This window comes from the organism of the source record quoted next, unplaced genomic scaffold (genome assembly GCF_019419815.1).
Source record: "Pyrus x bretschneideri cultivar Hongxiangsu unplaced genomic scaffold, Pyrus_bretschneideri_v1 Contig24, whole genome shotgun sequence".
Classification (NCBI taxonomy): Eukaryota; Viridiplantae; Streptophyta; class Magnoliopsida; order Rosales; family Rosaceae; genus Pyrus; species Pyrus x bretschneideri.
Genome location: NW_025999546.1, coordinates 2,981,472 through 3,004,399, shown reverse-complemented (window position 1 = coordinate 3,004,399; position 22,928 = coordinate 2,981,472).

Below are 22,928 nucleotides of genomic sequence, written 5' to 3'. Positions count from 1 at the left end.
AACTTAATTATCTTCAGCTTGTTTCAATACCCACTGGTGCTTTATCAAGTCAATTTGCGGGGCATTGTGCATGTCTTGCATTTGAAATGCAGTATATCGTTGAATGACCCTTTCATTGTAACGTCCATCCCTTTGTAATGGCTCATCTTGCACGGGCTCATCGGTGGCGTCATGAGCACAATATATACGTGTCCTTGAATTGTTCATCGTGTCTGGCTCATATTCATCAACAGCTTCATAATCGTACTCATCTTCCACAATCATGTTGTGAAGAATGATGCACGTCATCATGATGGATCGAAACAATTGTACATCAAACAATCTGGCAGCACCCCTGACGATCGCCCAGCGAGCTTGGAGGATACCGAAACAACGCTCCACATCCTTCATGCACCCCTCTTGACAGCTTGCAAAGTGTTTTTCATTTGCACTTCGCGGACGTGGCACTGTTTTGACAAATGTTGACCACCTTGGGTAAATGCCGTCAGCTAGGTAGTATGGCCGGTCGTACATACGTTTGTTGACCTCATACGTGACTTTTAGTGTCTTTCCTTGCAGGACATCGTTGAACATTAGGGATTGGGTAAGGACGTTGAGGTCATTTTGAGCTCCCGGAACCTCGAAAAAAGCGTGTCAAATCCATGTATCAAAAGATGTCACCGCCTCCAAAATAATACTTTTTACTCCTTTTCTGTCCCCATAAGCGACTTGCCATGCACTTGGACAGTTTTTCCACGTCCAGTGCATACAATCAATGCTTCCAATCATCCCAGGAAAACCACACATCTCGGCATTCTTCAGAAGCCTTTGCAAGTCCATGTTTATAGGTTTCTGGAGGTACTCTGTGGTGTAAATAGATTCGATTGCTCCGCAAAACTTCATTAGGGACTCAAGAATGGTTGATTTCCCCATCCTCGTTATCTCATCCACTTGGTCTGCAGATACTCTATACGCAAGCATCCGTAAGGCAGCAGTAATTTTTTGCTGAGGAAGAAGACCCATAGCACCAAAAGCATCATTCTTTTGCACATAGTAAGAATCATGGTTGCAAACAGCAATCATGATTTTGTTGAACAAATGTCGTTCCATTCTAAAATGACGTCTAAAGTACGTATCAGGAAATGCACTATTACGGACAAAATAATCGTCCAAGAGTTCCGTACCTCGTCGTTGCCTGCTTCTATCAAGGTTTCCAGAACGGCTGGGCCTGCAGGTCTGAGCCAAGCTTGGATAACTTGACGGGAATGTGAGGCTCTGCCCATTCTTGCTTCGTCATCTTTCCTTCTACGATCCTCATCCTCTTCCCTCTCATTTTTTGCCACTTGGAGATTGAACATTCCTTCTGATTGGTTAAACAATTCTTCCTCTTCCTGATCGAGTTCCTACATCATCCTTGAGGAAGAAGAAGACATTGTAAAAAGAAGCAGAAACTATGAATAATAATAGAGATTTTTCGTGAAGAAGGAAGCAGAAACTATGAATAATGATAGAGATCTTGAGAAAATTGGTGTGAGATTTGTGAGGATGGATGGTGGATTATATGGAGGATTCAGAAAGGATTAGGTTGTAGATAATGCCACGTGGCATGCCGTCATTCATTAAAAATCTATCCTCAAATATTGTAAACAAATTATGACACGTGGCGCGACGTGATTGGTTAATAATCTTATAAGAAATCCATCACCAATAATTGTATTTTCAGATAATGACACGTAGCATGCCGTCATTCGTTAAAAATCTGATGGAAATTTATCCTCATTGTAAACAGATTATGACACGTGGCGCGACGTGATTGGTTAATAATCTTATCAGAAATCCATCACCAATAATTGTATTTTTGGATAATGACATGTGGCGCAACGAGTACGATTAAAAATCTTATCCGAAATTACAAATAAAAATATTTTGTATTATTTAATAATACTTCGGATAATAACACGTGACGTAACGAGAATGATTAAAAATCTTATCCAAAATTACAATTAAAATTATTTTGTATTATTTTATTGACTATTGCCAGGGCTATTGAAGTGCAACGGTGAAGATGCAAAAGGCGATTACTATTCATTAAGGGCAGTTACTGTTCACCAGGTGGATAGCATAATGTATTGCCTGAGGGGAGGTTTCACAGGCTGGAGTTGCTCATAGGAACATCAAATTTTTTAAATTAAATGGTGTGGTTGTAAACGATTGAATTATTAATTGAGTGTTGATTAACCTATTTCTTTCTTATCGGTGACAAATCATTTAGTTTGCAATTTGGTTTAAAAAAATTTAGTCTCCCTAACATTACTCTATTTTGGAATGTAAGGGGGTAATGTCAAACTTACGTTATAGGATGAGACTATTTATGGGGCCACTCCACAAGCCTTTACAACATTAAATACAAACCGTCAATGGAGGATGTAACTAGATATTTGCCCTAATAAAAAAAAATTAAAAAAAACAGTTGATGTACCCTACAAATAAGCACCACACACCTTGCCTATATTTGCCATCTTTTTGACACGTTGCATACAATCTTTTTTTTTTTTTAGTTAACTCCTATTTTCTCCTTTAAACTGAGAAATATATCACTTTTAACATGTTATAAATAATCTTCCCTGTTAATCTCATATTCTCCTCACTGTCAAGTGCTGGTGTAGTTATTTCCATCAATGGAGGTGGAGGTGAATATCTTGCCGTGAATTCATGGCAGCGAATTGTAGGAGTCAATCTTGGCACTTGCAAAGAGAGTGAGAAAGCAGAAGAGGGAAGAGGATGAGGTAATGACTTATGTTTTGTGGATTTTCTTTACATTTCGTGGCTCCTGTTTCCTTAGGAGCAAGAGGGAATTACAAGATGACGTGGAAAATCATAAGCCATACACTGCTCAGGTTCCATTGGACATAAGGAAAGTGGTGGACCCCATAATTGGAAACAAAGTACTATCAGCCTTTACGACATTTCATACGAATCGTCAATATTTTGAAGTGTAACTGGATAGTGGGTACCCAGAGAGTTGATGTACCACATAAATGAGCACCTGACTTAGGAGGAACCTAGCCCTACCTGTTTTAAAATGTAACGAATTAGGTAGAAGGATTTTTAGCTTGAGAACCGGACCTAACCTAGTCTGTTTCAAAAAGACCGGTTTGGGACGGGTCCACAGGTCCAATTTCTTTTTTCTTTTTTTCGATTTTGGAACGGCGCTGATCTGCTCCTCAACCTTCACGAGCACGTTGGAATTAGCGTCCGTATTAGCTTGTAATTTCCAACTTGAACAAACACAGATCGTCAAAAAACCCTAATCAATATCAAATCTCGTATACAAACTTCAAATTCAGAAACATTTACTCATAGCAATGCATCGTTCACAATTTAACTAATCAAGATCTGCAAAAACCCTAAGCGTACCTTGATCGGGGATGAGTGAGAAAAGGCAGAGGAAGGAGAGGGAGTCAAGGGAGAGGGAAGAGAGGTAGTCGAGGGATTGACTCAGAGTCTCGCAACCAAACACTCGACAGAGCAGCCATGGACTCTCAGTTGCAACAGCAAGCCAGATCGGTGAAGAAGAAGGAGACTCGGGGATGGAAGCCCAAGCCCAAGGAAGAGAAGAAAGACGACCACCAATAGTAAGCCAAGCTGAATAAGTCGTAGTGTGACACTAAGCTGAAGAAGTCGCATCAAACACTTGGTGAGTAACTCAGAAAAAACCATCACAACAGAATGCTAAAAGATAGAAAATTGATGGGAATCAGAGGTTATCAAAGGAATTGGGGCTATCAAGAAGTGACATATGAGGTGGAGGCAGAGCAGGGGTCGATTCTTGAGGGTTGTTGAGCTCCTAAGGTAGTGGTGGATGTGGAACCGGTGACTCGGAGTCTAAGTCTGACGACAAGTCTCTATACTAGGCAATTAGGGCCTCCATTCTAGTGACACTGTGATAGAGTCGAGAAGGAAAAAGATAGAGCGAGAGGGAAAGAGATGAGCGACAAAGAAAGATAACGAGGCAGCTGAGACTTGAGAGAGTGACTGTGATTTTGGAACCTTGGCTTGGACTCAGGTAGAGCCTAGGGTAAAAACTAACGGTTGAGATTGGATGATAGGTTATCATTCAATCTCGGCCATTCATTATAATTAGAAAAGGGTTGGTACGGGTACCCGTTTTTCTAAGTATCTGGACTCGGCCCGCCCTGTTTGTTCTCTAAAATATTAGGAACCGACTCGTAACTGTCCCGAACAGTGATTACCTTCCCCGACCCGTGGTTCCTATACCCGTTTGCACACCCTTACCATAAGCCACACACTGCTTAGGTCTCATTAGACAGAAGGAAAGTAGTGGACCCCATAATTGGAAACAAAGTAGGATCAGTTGCCACACAATAGATGGGACAAATTGTGGTGCCACTCCACAAGCCTTTACAACAGTTTATACGAATCGTCAATATTTTGAAATGTAACTGGATACTGGGTACCTAGACAATTGATGCACTGCACACATGAGCACCTAACACCTATCTTGTTTTACATATGTTGCCATCTTTTTGACACGTTGCAATCAATCTTCCCTTTTAATCCCCAAATTTTCAGAAAAAAAAATTAATAAAAACAAAAGAAGAAGTTAATAAAAGGATAATGATAGGGAGACTAAATTTGCAAACTAAATGATGCGTCACTAATATGAATAAGTACATTTATCAACATGTAAGTAATAAACCAATCATCAACTTCCATACGCTCTAGTTTTCAAAACTTTGTCTGCAAATTTAGTCTCTCTAGCATTACTTTTAAAAGAAATGCTAAGGAAAGTCTCTCAAAGTGGGACGCTCCATGGACTCTCTGCCACCTCATCTTTTTGGCACAATATTTTAAAATGTTGGCACTGGAATTGTGCCACAAGGATGAGTGGCAGAGAGTCCTTGGAGAGTCACACTTTTGAGAGAATCTTCTTAACATTTCTAAAAAAATTAGGGTAAATTACATTTTACCCCTTTAGGTTTCAGTGCAATTACAACCTCATACAAAATCTTTAAAACATTTCAATCTCATACATAGAGTATTATTGTGTTTACAACTTCATACAACCATTAAAAAATCTGTTAAATTAATCGTTAAGTGATGACGTGGCAAATAGAGGGTCCCCATTTGTAAATTTCTCTCGGATTTAGCGAAAGGCTATGCCAAGAAGGCTAAAAGAACTCTCAAGAATTTAAGGGTCAAATCAAGTCCATCAAATCTAGAGTACAAGATAACTGGATTGAATGCATAACTTTGATGCAAGAACACGTGTGAGTACCTAACTTGATTCTATGGCAGCAAGTCGAGATGGTTGAGCGCGGACTCGACTCGATCGATAGTCTAAGGTAATCTGATAGGCGGGAACTTAGACCTTTTCCTATTCCAATATTCATAACTTGTTACAACAATAACCTCAAGGATATTTAGACACCAGTGGTAATAATTCGCTTAATAGGGTGTTAATGGGTGATTGAATGACTGATGGTCTCAGCTAAAACTTTCGAATCTGAGTGGTTTTCTTGAACAGTCTATCTGCTTTAAAAATGATACGAAGTGTTGAAGGGTAAACACGAACCCAAAGTTGACTAAAATGCCTTCCAATACCAGGAGATGAATCAGGGATTACAATCAAAATCGATGTTAATCAAGATGTCAATCTAACAAAGTCTGGAATGAAGGATTATGCCAAGCAGTTGAAAGTATAGTCCTCATAGACTGGTAGGTAATATGCTGAGTAGGTTGATGAACTAATACCGAAACGTCATCATAGTCTCCACGTGTACAAGGTGGTTTGTATAGGAAGCCTATGGTGACATTCACCCATTTCCATTCGCATCCCTAGTGGGTCCTCAACACCCTAAAAAAGACAATCATGGAAATTTCTTCCTACCTCCAAACATGAATAGAAGGAAATTGAGCATTTCCTCACATATTCAGCGATATTCCATTCATACAATACCAGTAATAAAGTGGACAAAAAACGATGGTACAATTTAGTACTGCTAGCTAGACCCGACAGTTTCTGAGACGACACGAAAATAACGAATTTCGGGTCAACACGATAAATAATTGGGTCATTATCAGGTGACCCGTTAATAACAGTTTATTAACGGGAATACACGTGGGTAACACGTGGATAACCCATTAAGAAAAAAAATTATTTTGATAATTTTAAAGTTTAATTACTAAAAGATTTATTTTAAAATACAATAGCCACATTAATATATACAATGTATTCTATATTAAATATATAGTTTTGTATTACTATTCTATATAAGTTATTAAAAAAAAAAAGTTTTAGTCATTATTTATTTTTATTATGAGAGTTCCTTACTATCATTACTAGGATAAATTTTACTTAACATGTTATTGTCCAAATTAAAATAAACTGTTTCCACAAAAAAAAAAAATTAAAATAAACTAGTATAGTATTTGTATAGGCAAGAACTAAGAAGACATACATACAAGTATGAAAAGAAGGTAGTATATTGTTTATATAATATAGAACTATTTTTTATTTCTTTTCATAATTATTTTTAGTACCCATAATTTGAATGGTTTACAATGTTTGATTTTTCTATGTTTAATTTATGCGGAAGAGAGTGCTAATGTGGAAAGCCTCACTAAAAACATCATCAATATAACTCTTGAAGACAATATATCAAGCCAAAGTTCTAATACTGTTTCCATGGTGATTAAGGAAAATTGAAGGGTTTGATTGGAAGAAAATGTGCAAGGTTCCAATGTTCTAATGTTCCAATGTCCTTAATTTTGTAATCTTTTGAACATTTGATATTTGTAATGTTCTAATATTTTTTTTTATTATGCTCTTATTTTGGGTATGTAAATATATACTTAAAAGAAAAATGCGTTTTTATGTTTTAGATGTGACAATATGGTATGCATATACTTATTTAGTACTATGTTTTTCATTTGATTATTTATTGGTTTAAAATATATTTTCCTTAACGGGTAACGGGTCGGGTCATATTACCTGTTAATATTATCGGGTCGATTTCGGGTCGGGTCATTTTACCCGTTTATTTTAATTGGTGTTACACGACATGACCCGTTAAGATATCGAGTATGATACAAAAACGACACGAACACGAAAAATACAACACGAACACCAGGTCTACTGCCATCATGCATGCCATACGTTGAAATATGATCCTCATCAAGAATTTTCCTTTTTCATAGCCTTATTCCCCTTAGGCAAAAACAATTTGTTTCTTAACAACAGAATTCCAACTCTTCAAATTTTCAAATCCCGTCTCATGTCATCTGACACTTACCCCTTCAAACTCGCACATTACTGATCAAACTCTTAGGTTTCCTACACAAAATCTACCGATGTAGGTTTAACTTAGAAGTGTGCCGACAATACTCAATGTGGATCGTGCGCCAAAGTAAAGCTAATTCCTTGAAGAGAAAACAATAGTAGGACATCGCTAGCTCAGATAGAGGTAATCTGTCCATGTGATTTTTGACTAAGAGCATCAGCTACAACATTTGCATGACAAAGATGATACTTAAAGCGTAATCAAAATCATCGATGAGTTTCATCCGCCTGTTTTGTCTCAAGCTTAACACCATCTAGGTGAAAACACACTACCACTTCTTTGGTCAGAAAGGATGCAACACTTATTGTTGTAGAGAAAACGTCACCAGATTTTACAACAAGGGAAATTATTAACAGCTCTAGGTCATGAATAAGATAATTCTTTCCGTGAGGTTTGAGATGTCAGGGAGCATAGGCGATGACCTTCCCATGCTACATCAAAAAACAACCCCAAACATGACAAGGATGCAAAACAAAAGACTTAAAACCCACCACCAACATCAAGAAAAGCAGGGACGGAAGCGTGAGTTTAAAAAGTTTCGTTCCCAACTTTTTCCCCACAAAATCTCTACAAAGAAAGGGTGTCATTAGGTTTTCAAGTAAGATAGTAACCATTGACTCAAGGTCGTAGATAGAATGGTTCACTTCATGCGGTTCCAACTGTCAAGAGGCACACATGCTACTCGATCATGATGCGTCAGCGTGCAGCAAAACATTCAATAAAACACCACATAGAATTCAAAATTTATCGACGTCATCAAAAAGTGTATGAACAATGATCAAGTGAGACAATACTTACGTTGTCAGAAACTTCATTCACCTTCAACAACCCAAACAAAAATTGACTAGTTCCTTAGCCATAAAGGAATAAAGTTCTGCTCAAAGAATCGTTAAGAACTACCGATAGAAAGTGACAAGACCAAAGATATTTCGTATTTCACACCACCTTATGAGGATTTTCAATTTCCAATGGTCTCAACTCTTTTGGAAATTGATGAGAATAACGTCTGCTATAATAGAGTCTCCTAAGAAAAGTATCGAATCTAAACAAAATCAACGTTCAAAGAATTCGGTGTAAAGCTTATTGTTAATGTTTAGTGAACTTGACCTTGTTGTTGGAGTAAACAAGAAGGTTATCGATAGAATAATCGCTGAGAATTGTTCCAAGGTCCACATGAATTTCCTCAGCGAGAACGAGTCTGAAAACATTGATTCGATCGCACCAACACCTGTTAAACTATACTTACAACTAATGTTTCCTCACTTTCTCCAACACGAATTTCGGGTGTTTTGAGCAATCTCCACGAAGATATGACTCTGCCGCCATTCCTAGGGAACGCATGTGGCAGAGTAACATCACCATTTCAAAACACTCCAGCTGGTCTGGCCCAAACCTTAACCCGCTAAGATTTTTCTATTTCCCAACACTCCTATGTAGATCTGACTCTACCTGCCATTCCTAGAGAACGCATGTCGCAAAGTAACATCCTCGTTTTGGATCTTCAGCTAGTCTTAACCAGACTTCCTCTCACTAAGATTTTCTATTTCACGTCACTTCAATGTAAATCCGACTCTGCCCGCCATTTCTAGGGAACGCATATGGCAGAGTATCGGTCTACTGTTGAAAGTCGTCCATCAATCTATTACATCACCGATGAGGCACAATCTCAACACGAATTTGTACTTCAAATAGAAAACTCATATAACGGGATGGCCATGTGCTGGCCGATACCCCAGGGTGATGTAATCCATTTAATAAATGCATATGTCAAGAACATGTGAAACATGCATATAATTTTCACGCATAACCATGCAATATAATATTCAAGTACAAACCTTAATAAAATATAATATTCAACTGTCAACAATTTAAAAGTGATAATGCATGACATGTTTAGAGCATACTACTAATTAAGATTACAAAGAAAGGGGTCCTACACCAAGATGACTCAAAGATACTGATGCGGAAGTGCCTTGACACAACATTGTATATGTCGATTCTAAGTCCTGAGGGGGCGCAAAACAAAATATGAGTGGACCAAGTTTATATATAAGTAATACTAAAATAGTTATTCTTCAATGTACTAACCCCCAGTTTAGAAAACTCATATAACATAATAAGTAATAGGTTTTCCGAAAACCCTAGCATGGCATAAAACCTTTCATAAAACATATATCATATATAATGTGCTTAGAAGTGGTATCACAATCACCCGAAGTCCCTATATCGCCCAATTGAAGACATATATAAATATCTTCCAACCTAAGTCACTACATCACAAGACCGAAGCCATATATAAATACGCTCAGACCAAAGCCATATATAAATATCATTCGCCTGTAGGCACATAGTACGAATAACCACTAAGCACATAAAATCATGAACATAATCTTTCCAAAATATATCTCATTGGAGCTCAATAGCTCAAATATCATATCATAAATATCTCAGTAAACAGTTGTTCGATAAAGCATGATATTTCATAAAGCGTAGTCATAAAATCATGATTTTCATGTATGCATTTCTCGTAGTAAAATAATGCATTTTGGATGGGGTTTACTCACTTAAAGAAGACGGAAGCACCAGTGACAAACGCACCTAAGCACATAAAAGGACCATTAATAAAATTCTACTTAAACGATTGAATTTGGGAAAACAGAGGACATATTTGGAATCAGGATGTCGAAATTAGTCTAGGAAAGGTTCTAGCCGAAACTCGAAAAAGTCAACCCAAAAGTCAATGTTCACTGGTCAACAGTCAAAAAGTCAACGAATTAAGTCACCGATCAACGGGTCGGGTCAAAGGTAAACGAGTTGGGTCAACTTGGTCACCAGAAACTGGGTTTTTCAGTAGAAGTTTGGGTAATTTTCAAAGCTTCGTATCTTACTCGCTTCTTAACTAAATTCGACCTATAATATATGAAAACAAAGCTAGGAAAGTGTAGAACAAGATTGTACCTATTTGGAAGCCCAATGGTTGCCGAAGATGGCCAAAAAATGGCCTGAAAAGTGATTGGTTTGTGAGTAAGTTGGAAAACTCGCCGAAAATTGGATAAACTTTAAACGTTCATAACTTCTTCAATACTCAACAAAATCAAGTGATTCAAAACAAAAATCATACTTCGTGAGGAGACAAAGATAATGGTACCTTGCACAATGGCTATCTCGTCGTGGTTTGGCTGTAAAATGCCTCGAAAATGGTTATGCTCGCCAAAAAACTGGGGAAGTGAGATTGCTACGTCCAAACATCACCAAAACTTCTCAAAACTACTTCCAAACCTACACCAAGACACGATCTACAACTTTTGGATGATGTTCGAGGCTTTCCTTAGCCGGAGAACGTGAAAACTCGTCGGAAAACTCGGTGAACAGTTAATGTACTGTGCAACGAGTTTGGAAGGGTTTGGAAGATTCTCCTTCGATTCTGAGTTCACCAGGGTGATGGTGGGGATGTTGTTGTCATTGTTGTGTTGTTTTTTTGTGTGAAAAACCCTCGGAGATGGTGGTTCTAGAGAAGGTCGAGAATGTAGAAAAGGAGAGAGTTTGAGAGAGAGAATGATAGAAAAAGAGTGAGGTTGACAGAAAGAGAAAGGGGAATGGGACTCACATGTAAGGGGGAAAGAACAAGGGAAAAAAATTCCAAGTGGGTCCCATTGGCTCACAAATTAAAACCACTAAAGACGAAATGCGAAATATCCCAAAAACGTTCGAAGTTTTGTAACGTAAAATCTTCATTATAATTCCAAATTTGAATCCGTTCACGACCACGCGTTCGTGGCGATGAGTACGATAAGAATAAATTACTAAAATTAAAAATATGCGTTTCAACAAGACGGTCAACGAAAGTCAACTCAAGGGTAATTTGGTAGTTTCATAAGTCCAATAATACAAAATACAATAAATCAGGGACGGGGTTTCACATTCAAACTTTGTCGCCACCGCCTCCTTCCATCCACCCATCTTTCCCTTCCCCTCTCCCTTTTTCTCTATATCTACCTCTACCTTCATATTCTTCATTTTCTCACCATTGTCAGGCGTTGGTGTAATTCTCGTCATCGATGGAGGTGGAGGTGGATGTCTCGTCATGAGTTCATGGTGGTGCATAGTGGGTATCTACTTCTACCTTCCTATTCTTCATTTTCTCCTCGCTAGTGTAATTAATGCCATTGATGGAGGTGGGTCGTTGTCTTGCCGTGAGTTCGTGACAACATGTAATTGGTTGCTGTGAGTTCTAGTCATGGGGACGGTGGTTTTTTTCGAAATTCTGTTTCACTCTTAGGGATAAATTAGGAATTATAATTAATTAAAGAGTGCTACTAGACCTACTTCAATGTCCTATTTTTCCATCCACATGATAATCCCACCCACCATTAAAGTTAAGAAAGGAAAATGTCATTTCCTCATCCACTATTATTCTGAAAATAACCCTAATATATATATATATATTTTTAAATCTAATATAATTTAAATAATAAATAAATAAATAAAAACATAAATATGAAAGAACATGCAAGACTTGTAAATTCATCATCTACTTCAAACCACGCATGTCCTTAAATCATGGCATCCCTTTCATAATATCTCTTCCTACTAACCCCAAATTTGCCACCTTGATCTCTTTCCAAATGTCCACCCTCTATTTTCACCATATACCATATATATGGCCCAATATTCCTTACCATTACCCTTCTCAACAAACCCTAGTACTCACACCTATCGCTATTCTGCAAAGACCTTGAATCCCAAACGATTATTCTTCTTCCTTTTTTCTGTCAAAGCTGCAGATCTCATTGTTTCTTGCCTCCGTCGAGCACACACTCATTCCTTCCTCCAACCTTTCTGTTGATTGTGGCCCAAATCTTTCTTAGCCTATCTCAACCGCAGATATCACACCCCACCCACTATTATTTATTTATTATTTTAAATTATGTTTTTTTTTTAAATTTTAGTAATTAATTAAATAGGGGTTCAAAATTCTTCTTTTAAAAAGATAAATATGACAGTAACATTTTTTATGAAATGGTGGGTGGGGAAATAAAATATTGCGATTGACAAACCCTGACCTGGAACATCCATATGGATTCCGAATCGAGTTGTGTTGGCCGACACCGGAAAGGTGACGAAACCATAAAATGTAGTTGTGTAGAAAGAAAAAAAAGTGAAAAAGTTTAAACCTAAAAGTGACTAAATGCAAGAGTGTACATGTGAGCGGGATTAAACCTATTTCACACATGAAGTCAGAGTATAAGCACAATACAGTAGAATTAGAATGAGAATTATACCATCAAATGTAGTCTCCTAAATCAACTTTTGCCAGAAATCCTCATCAACACGAGCTTGCCCACTAAAACTTAGAGGGGGAAAAAACAACGGTGAATGAGTCTGAAAATAAATTTTTTTTAACCTTTTTGAAAATGTATAACCCTTCGCCAAAAAACAAGTATAGTTTCCAAACTAGAATATACGCCCACTCGTTGCTGCGTAAACCAGCTGTTTCAAGCGTAATCGAATGAATAAAACACATTGAAGTTGAATAAATTCAATACAATTATGAACAAACAGATGGATACATGAGTGATAATGAGGTCGATAAGATAAGCAATTTTTCTTTTATATACATTCAAGTGAGCTGGCATATAAACACATTGTACAATGAGTGGGAAGAAATTGAATGTCTTTGATTAGAAAGAGATGGCTTCCAAAAAAAATTTGTTTCCTTGGGAAATAGAAGAAACACATAGTTCACACATATAATATGTGTCATGCAGTGTAGGCAACCATTTCAACAGGTAATTAAAAACAGAAAGTGTTGAGGACTTGTTCAAGTAGCTAATTTTGTAACCACAACTGTTCAAAGGCAAAAACAAGCAGAGGGTCTGTTTCCATATGAAACTGAAGAAACAGAAGCAAGCTGCAGTTTACACATTTTGCCCCTGCAGTTAAGATGGTAAAATATATGCCCTGCAGCCTACATACCTCACTTAGCAATTAGCAAAACACAGTAAAAGCGGTGTTTGAGCAGGTAAATTGTCAAAAACAGATTATCTCAACCTTTTAACAATTCACTAGTAAGATTGTCTCGCTAAAAACTTATATTAGCAAATCCAATGACGAATGATGTGAAACTGAAGCTGTAATGAAAGCTTATATTAAGAAAGAATGAAAAGCCGTCTTTCTACAACTTGAAACCAAAGTTTAAGTGAATGGCCCTATAAATAAGGTTATTGAACATGATTAACTATCCGCAACCCTCAACCATGTAACCTGAATCAAGCTGGTTTCAGACATACCAATAGAAAACCAAAATATCAGTGTTTGGGGAAGCTACCTTATTTGAAATACCACTAAAAACAGAGTATATTTTTAGGCAAATATTGTTTAAACACCCAAACATAATTCATGATATCTGCCAAAAAGAAAATAACTCTCAATTAGATTTCTTTCGTTCACGAACTTTCTCCTAGACAAACTCATGAGATAGAACCAAAAAAAAAAAAGTCACAATTGGTGCAAGTAGAGGGGAATAAGGTAGAGAAAAGTAGGAATTTATGAATACACCAATCCTGTTTAGGTTCCCAACTTATAAGGATGCTAACTTCATCATATAGGACTACCGTTAAACGTATTTCTTTCCGAAATTAAATTAAGAAAATAATCCGGCACTCACATGCCCCAACACAATGTTACATGCAGTAATCTTACCATCACAACCAAATTGACACAAAACTTCTAACAGTCCTTTTAAGAGTGAAGGTCAAGCGATTAATCAAATTCCATTAGCACTAATCACACACTGCCGGAACAGAGATCCTAGCAAAGCTACACCAATTAAATGACAAAGACTAAAAACCACAAACAGAAAAAAAGAAAAACAGAGTTATCAGACAGCATGATTCAAATATAATTTTATTAAGGTTGGTAAAAGCAGAACCCATCCAGCAAGATGTCTTTCGTGCAATGATCCACTGTCGTTATACCAACTGTGATTCTTCTGTCACACACTTTAGTTCCATCATACGTACCAAACCCCACCAAACCACATGCTAATGAAACTAGTTAACAAAGTAAAACCATCTTTAGTCTTTAACATCCAAAGCCCGAAAAATGTTGCCCTCCCTTTGCGAACCAAATACAGAGAGAATATAACACATTTTCTATCAAAATATTATACAAATATGTACTAACTAAACCAATTTTTAAGAGGATTTAGCTGATGCTAGCATCCAATACTTGATTTACCAATCAATTTAGGGGTTGCTCTCAATCCTAAAGCTTCCGATATCATTGGAGCCTACACCAATGCTGCACATCACACTACAAACTATATGGACGGCAAAGCAAATGACCAAAAAATTAATTAAATTAAAATCCCACAACACCAGAGGAAGAGGCGTGGAGCCTCTCCTCATTTAGAGACTGCAAAATCCAAATTCATCACATATATTTTGCTTCTACCACTCCCCCCCCCCCCCCCCCCCCCCGCCCCCCCAAAAAAAAAAAAAAAAAAAAAAAAGAATTCTGGCTCTTTAGATTATCTTCAGACGAAGAATGTGCAACAAACCTACTTAGTTCTGGATTCATCATTTTTGAGAAGAGACAAACCTTTCATTTAAGCTAACACAAATTACATACCAAAGGATAAGGAGTATGCTCTAAGAGCAAGTCCACCCCTAAAGACTTTGCGCCAGCACCTAGCCCATTTATCCACTCAAGTGAACAGCAATAGACCACAGTGAGCAGTAATAGGCCAAAGCATCTCCACCCCTAAAAAAAATAGCGTAGTCCATTTTATTAAAATATTGTTATTTTTTATTTTAAATTTCTGAATTTATAAAAAATAAAATAATAATAATAATAATAATTTCTGAATTTATTAAAAATTTTCTGTATTTTTTAAAAGTGAAATTCTTAATTTTTTGGGGGAAAAAACGTGGACTGTTGATCTGTGATCGGACGGTCCAGTTTAAAAGTGAAATTCAAATTTTTTTTACCGTTGGAAATCCATCGGTCTAGAATAACTAGCCGTTGGAAATCCAATGGTAGAAATTGGGCCATGTCGCCCACCCGAGGGAGAGGTTAATGCGCTTGCGCTGTTGGGCCCTACCTCTGATTTTGTTGTCTCCTACTCGCTAGGACGTGCACGTGTAGGACATGTGAACAGGCTGGTCCCCAGGTCTGTCAAAAATGGGCTGGTCTGGAGACCAGCTTGGGCTGGGTGCCAGGCAAACACACGGGCTGGAGTGGACTGGCTGAGTACCAGCCTGTTTTTTCCACTGGGTGCTGGCCTCTTTTTGCTCCGGTGGAACTACTCTAAGAGCAATTCCACCGGGAATTGATAGGCCGGCACTCAGGTTTTTCACTCCAGCCCAGTAGATAAGCTGGCACCCAGCCCAAGCTGGTCTCCAGGCCAGCCCAAAATCGGCTGAGCAATCGGACAGCCCGATTGACGTCATCTCACGCTTACATCCTCAACCTCTTCCTCTGCACCAACCTTATCGCCCACTACACCTCTCTGGGCTCCCCCTTTCACGCTTACACCCTCTTCTCCGCCGTCTCCTCCGTCTCCGACGTCTTCCTCTAGAATGTCATGATCAGAGGCTTCATCGACAATGGCCTGTATAACAAAACCATTGCTCTGTACGGTAAAATGTGGGATGTGGGTGTTAGACCCGATCATTTTACTTTCCCTTTTGTGATTAAGGCTTGTGGGTTTGCTCGTGATTAGAGATTGGGTAAGAAGGTTCATGGAGATGTGATTGAATGTGGGTATGCATTAGATGTGTTTGTGGGTAATTCACTTATTGGATTGTATGGGAAATTTAGGCAGGTTGAAACTGCACGGAAGGGGTGGAAATTTGGGCAGGTAATTCCCCTAAGTGCACCCATCCCCACCCCTGAACCAACGCATACCACTGCAGCACCTCCCAGATTGCCAATACCCATCACCAACCCACCCCAAAAATTCTACCCAACAGACGCAGTTCCAAATCTGAATGGGGAGAGAGAGAGAGAGAGAGAGAGATGCAAAGAAAGGTTGATGCGTTGGGAGTGGCAAGAGTTGGCGTTTGAGGATGATCGGAGAAACAAGTTGAGGAGGATTGTAGAGAGAGAGTATAGAGGGTTCCAGTGAAACCGTAGAGATTCCAGACTTACCTTTTTTTTATAATAAAATTATTATTTTTATTATTTTATAATAAAAAATAATAATATTTTAATAAAATTGACTAGGTAATTTTTTGTTAAGGGTGAAGATGCATTTGGTCTATTACTATTCATTAGGGTCTATCATTGTTCACTGAGTGGATTAAATAGGCTGGATACTGGCGCATTTTTTTAGGGATGGACTTGCTCTAAGAATAGAAGGAAAGAAAACAAACACATAACATACATAACAATCATGATAGAATCAATTTATAACGCCAATCTTAGCCCAGAAAATTGGAACGTTAGCCGACAATCATTTTGTAGGCGTAAATTCGATGCCCTGACAAATTTTGTTTTGACGAGTAAACTTTGGCGGGAACTTTTCCCGTTATATTGAAATATTAGCCGATGATGTGAGGCAACAAAGTATTTCATCGGCAAATTGATTAAAGAGGCAATAAAGTATGTCATTGGCAAGGTAATAATAACTCTACGTGAGAGGTTTTCACCAGTGCACCTTTCCATTTTTTTCCGGGGAACGCAATCAAAGCTCTTGGCGGCTATTTATGCTCTCATTCTGTCTTTCTTGTTTCTCTATACGGACGGGAGCATAGATAAAGAGATATCTAGCATTTCATATTTCTGGATTGTAGTTTTATGCCATCAATGATCTATATTGACAATTTGATTTCATAATATGTGAGTGTGGAAAAATAAAAAATTCCTTAAAGTATTAGTCTTGCAACTTAACCCAATCTCTTTATGTTCGCCTCCATATACATTCCATACAAACTAACTAATATTCTCATGCGAAAATTATGTTGTAAAACTGTAAATCTAGATCATATAGTGAAAAAGCTCTTCTTATCAATTTTGACTCCAAACTACTTTCTACCAACAGATAACTTGGTTTAGGTTATGATCAATTATTAATCAATTAGTCAATTACAATTGTAAATTTGAATACGGTTGTACTTAATCATCCATTATAAAAACATAACATATAATTATAAGAACAAACTTATAAATTTCCCAAGGCAATCCAAACCTACATCCCCCAATTGCATGATATGCATCCCATTTCTTCCTAATCCTATTTTGCCGCCACATGATCTCCCTCCCATAATCGGTTCACATCATGATCTGCCTCCCATTTCTTCCTAATCCTATTTTGCCGCCACATGATCTCCCTCCCATAATCGGTTCACATCCCCCAATTGTCGGTTCACGTCATGATCTCCCTCCCAGTTGCATGCTAATCCTATTTTGTCGCCTCATGATCTCCCTCCCAATTGCATGCTAATCCCGACTTCCCTCCCATATTATTCTCTCGCACCATCCGATTTCAGTTTGATAAGGATTCTTATTTATGAAAAAACTTGGCGGGGTCTTTCCCGCTTGTTGAAACTAATTTCGTAGAATGCGTATCCTATTAAAATAATAGATTCACTAACACTTAAGAGTTTATTCATACTTTCATTAAGTATAACATAAGATTTTGTGGTATCTACTAGTGTAAATATTTTAAATTGAAGATCAAGTTCATTCATTGTACTCGTATAAGATCAAGGAGTGTAGCTGTAAAAAATCATCAAAATCGAAATTAAAATAACTATTAAATTGTGATTTTTCTTTGATAACCGTCGAAAAGTTTTGTCCCATTACTTGATCTCTAAATGTTTGTTTTTTGCAATTTTTGGCGTATGCAATCTGAAAGTATATACAAACATGTTTGACGGTTGGATCGTTGAAACTAGTTTCGTAGAATGCGTATCCCATCAAAATAATAGATTCACTAACACTTAAGAGTTTATTCATACTTTCATTAAGTATAACATAAGATTTTGTGGTATCCACTATTGTAAATATTTTAAATTGAAGATCGAGTTCATTCATTGTATTCGTACAGGGTCAAGGAGTGTAGCTGTAAAAAATCATCAAAATCGGAGTTAAAATAACCGTTAAATCGTGATTTTTCGTTGATAACCGTCGAAAAGTTTTGTCCCATTACTTGATCTCTGAATGTTTTTTTTTTTTTTGCAATTTTTGGCGTATGAGATCTCGAAGTATATACAAACATGTTTGACGGTTGGATCGTTGAAACTAATTTCGTAGAATGCATATCCCACCAAAATAATAGATTCACTAACACTTAAGAATTTATTCATACTTTCATTAAGTATAACATAAGATTTGTGTGGTATCCACTAGTGTAAATATTTTAAATTGAAGATCGAGTTCATTCATTGTACTCGTATAGGGTCAAGGAGTGTAGCTGTAAAAAATCATCAAAATCGGAGTTAAAATAACCGTTAAATCGTGATTTTTCGTTGATAACCGTCGAAAAGTTTTGTCCCATTACTTGATCTCTGAATGTTTTTTTTTTTTGCAATTTTTGGAGTATGAGATCTTGAAGTATATACAAACATATTTGACGGTTGGATCGTTGAAACTAATTTCGTAGAATGCATATCCCACCAAAATAATAGATTCACTAACACTTAAGAATTTATTCATACTTTCATTAAGTATAACATAAGATTTGTGTGGTATCCACTAGTGTAAATATTTTAAATTGAAGATCGAGTTCATTCATTGTACTCGTATAGGGTCAAGGAGTGTAGCTGTAAAAAATCATCAAAATCGGAGTTAAAATAACCGTTAAATCGTGATTTTTCGTTGATAACCGTCGAAAAGTTTTGTCCCATTACTTGATCTTTGAATGTTTGCTTTTTGCAATTTTTGGCGTATACGATCTCGAAGTATATACAAACATGTTTAACGGTTGGATCTTTGAAACTAGTTTCGTAGAATGCATATCCCATTAATATAATAGATTCACTAATTCTTAAGAGTTTATTCATACTTTCATTAAGTATAAACATAAGATTTGTGTGGTATCCACTAGTGTAAATATTTTAAATTGAAGATTGAGTTCATTCATTGTACTCGTATAGGGTCAAGGAGTGTAGCTGTAAAAAATCATCAAAATCGAAGTTAAAATAACCGTTAAATCGTGATTTTTCGTTGATAACCGTCGAAAAGTTTTGTCCCATTACTTGATCTCTGAATGTTTGTTTTTTGCAATTTTTGGCGTATGCGATTTCGAAGTATATACAAGCATGTTTGACGGTTGGATCGTTGAAACTAGTTTCGTAGAATGCGTATCCCATCAAAATAATAGATTCACTAACACTTAAGAGTTTATTCATACTTTCGTTAAGTATAACATAAGATTTTGTGGTATCCACTAGTGTAAATATTTTAAGTTGAAGATCGAGTTCATTCATTGTACTCGTATAGGGTCAAGGAGTGTAGCTGTAAAAAATCATCAAAATCGGAGTTGAAATAACCGTTAAATCGTGATTTTTCGTTGATAACCGTCGAAAAGTTTTGTCCCATTACTTGATCTCTAAATGTTTGTTTTTTGTAATTTTTGGCGTATGCGATCTCGAAGTATATACAAACATGTTTGACGGTTGGATCGTTGAAACTAGTTTCGTAGAATGCGTATCCCATCAAAATAATAGATTCACTAACACTTAAGAGTTTATTCATACTTTCATTAAGTATAACATAAGATTTTGTGGTATCCACTACTGTAAATATTTTAAATTGAAGATCGAGTTCATTCATTGTACTCGTATAGGGTCAAGGAGTGTAGCTGTAAAAATCATCAAAATCAGAGTTAAAATAACCTTTAAATCATGATTTTTCATTGATAACCGTCGAAAAGTTTTGTCCCGTTACTTGATCTTTGAATGGTTTTTTGTTTGCGATTTTTTGGTGATGCGATCTCGATGGATATACAAATAAGTTTGACGGTTGGATCGTTCAAATTAGTTTCGTAGAATTTGTATCCTATCAAGTTCAATGGTGTGTGTGTATATATATATTTATTAAGTAGATTTAAATTTATTTATTTTGTACGTATAACACTTAAAAAATTTAATGGTATGTATGATATGAATGATTTGTAAAGATAATTGTTAGGGTCAAAGCACATAACTACTAATGATTATACATAACAACTAAAGATTATACATAACAAAAAAAATCAAATCAGAACCCTCTATTAAAATTAGAAATCAATAGAAGACAAAATTTAATTGCACGAATTGCTAGCCAGTGCTATTTGAATGTACCATGCATGTCACTCACAATTCTAAACTTTAAGAAAACACTATTTAACAAATTAAAAGGAGGCGTGGGCGCGGGATAAAAGAGCGGTATCAACATAGACGCGCGGAGTAGGAAAAAAAAAATTAAGAATGAAGCGCACGAAGCAGTTATCTCTTTCCGTCCCACTCCTTCTCCCTCCCCTCTCCCTCTCCACCTCCATCTTCGTCGCTGCAAATAGATAGACTGACAGCCTCCTTCCGGTGGAAATCGAAACCATCGTCAAAGTCAAAGCCTAAAAAAGGGTTTTCCCTCCTAATTGTCATCTTCAATTTACGTTCTAATATATAAACCCATCAATTTTCTGTGTAATTCTCTTAGGGTTTTCATTTTTCTTTTTCGATTCTTTTGCGAGTATATTGTGGGTTCTTCCCTTTCTAATTCTTATCTGCAATTGTTTTACCTTCCATTCAATTTTTTTACTGGAATATAAATATATATATATATATATCTCTCTCTCTAAATTTGTTCAATTTTCCTATACAGATGGCGGTTACAAGGCTGGGCTTATATACTGAAGAATCTGATTATATTCTAGGCTAGCTGCTTTCTTTGGTAAGGTATGTTGTTACACCGTCACCCTCAGCCTATCTTATTCATTGTTTGATTGCTGGTCCTAATGAATGTTGCATGTAAAATTAAATTTGTAAACAGGGAGTAGATACTTTATATGCCATGGACAGGGAATGGATACGAAATCCGAATCGAGTGAGTAGGGAATATTTAAATGGGATTTCAGAATTTTTGAAAACGGCAAGCAAACATGTCAACGCTGAGGGTTATACTAAGTGCCCAAGCCAGAATTGCAACAACTGTAGATTGAAGTCATTGAGAGAAATTCGGCAAGATTTTGGTAGATATGGAATGTCATTCAATTATACTACATGGACTCATCATGGGGAACGATTGAGAACTGTTTCAAGTTGTTCAAACCCACAACCAGTGTCGCGACCTATTAATGAAATAGGAAGTGATAATGATCATGTAATGAATGTAATCAACGATCTAGGTTCCAATGTTTGGTTGATTTGGGCATCCATTTGTATAATATTGGTAAAAACAATGTCCTTTGACTTTAATTCCAAATTTCCAATGTAATTTTTCGATATTGTGGTTTAGGTTTGACATATTTGTTTTTCCTTTCTATAACACTTGCATGTTGTCTATGGCTAAGTGGAATTTTGAGCTAGATAGCTTACAACTGGTATCAGCATGGCATGGAGACCAGTGTGAGGATCATTCGCACTAGGTAATTTTGATATTTGAGGATTAACTTGATTAGTAGATGTCTATATCTTCTTGTTTACACTGATAAAGATTATAAACGGTGATAAATTAGGATGCTTTAGTATCGTTTATTTATGTTTCCAGGTGCATATGCTTATGTTCTAGAGTTATAACCTACTTAGCTAGGTTGGTAGTGTTATGTTTATATACATTATAGACCTTTCAAGGATTTATATCATCTACTTATCATGTTGCCTTGTTTACAGAGTGTGAGAATCATGTTGCCTTGCTATTATGTTTATCTTGTTGTTTACAGTGATGAATTACATATAAGTAGTTGATGCTAACTTGATTATTACCTGGTATCTATTAAACATGTAATTTTTCTAGGTTGTGATGCTGCATGGTGTTGGTAAGTTAACTTGATTAGTAGATATCTTTATCTTGTTGTTTACACATTTATGGTTTCATAAGTTATTTGTTTAGAAATACCACTCTAGTGTGGCCTTGCATTTCCTTAGTGTCAATGATATTTAGCACCCTTAAAGTTTGCTAATCAAGTTTTTTTTAATTTGTTTTTCTTCTACAGTTGTTTGATACTGGAATGTTTCATGATGATCCTCATCATTTCCCAATTTCATGATGCTGGATATCAACGTGATGAGGACTATAGTGAGAATGGTGATACTTAAGGATATTTTATCTATATTATACTAATGTTGAAATGAAAATATAGATTTTTTTGTATTTTGTAACTAAATCGAATTGTAAACGTTACATTATTTTATATTACATTTTATGTTGTTCCTACATTAATTCTTCATTCACGCCCCTTCTCGATCTCTTAAGCTTGCTTGTTTGTGATGGTTAAAAATATTATTAAAAACAAATGTGAATAAAAATTAGAAAATATTGGACTTGACATGTTTTGTCGGCACAAAAACAATTATCTGACAAATGTTTTTGTTCACAAAAGATTCAACCAACTAATTATTTTGTCTACACAAGTAATTTGAGCCAACAAACCAGTTTGTT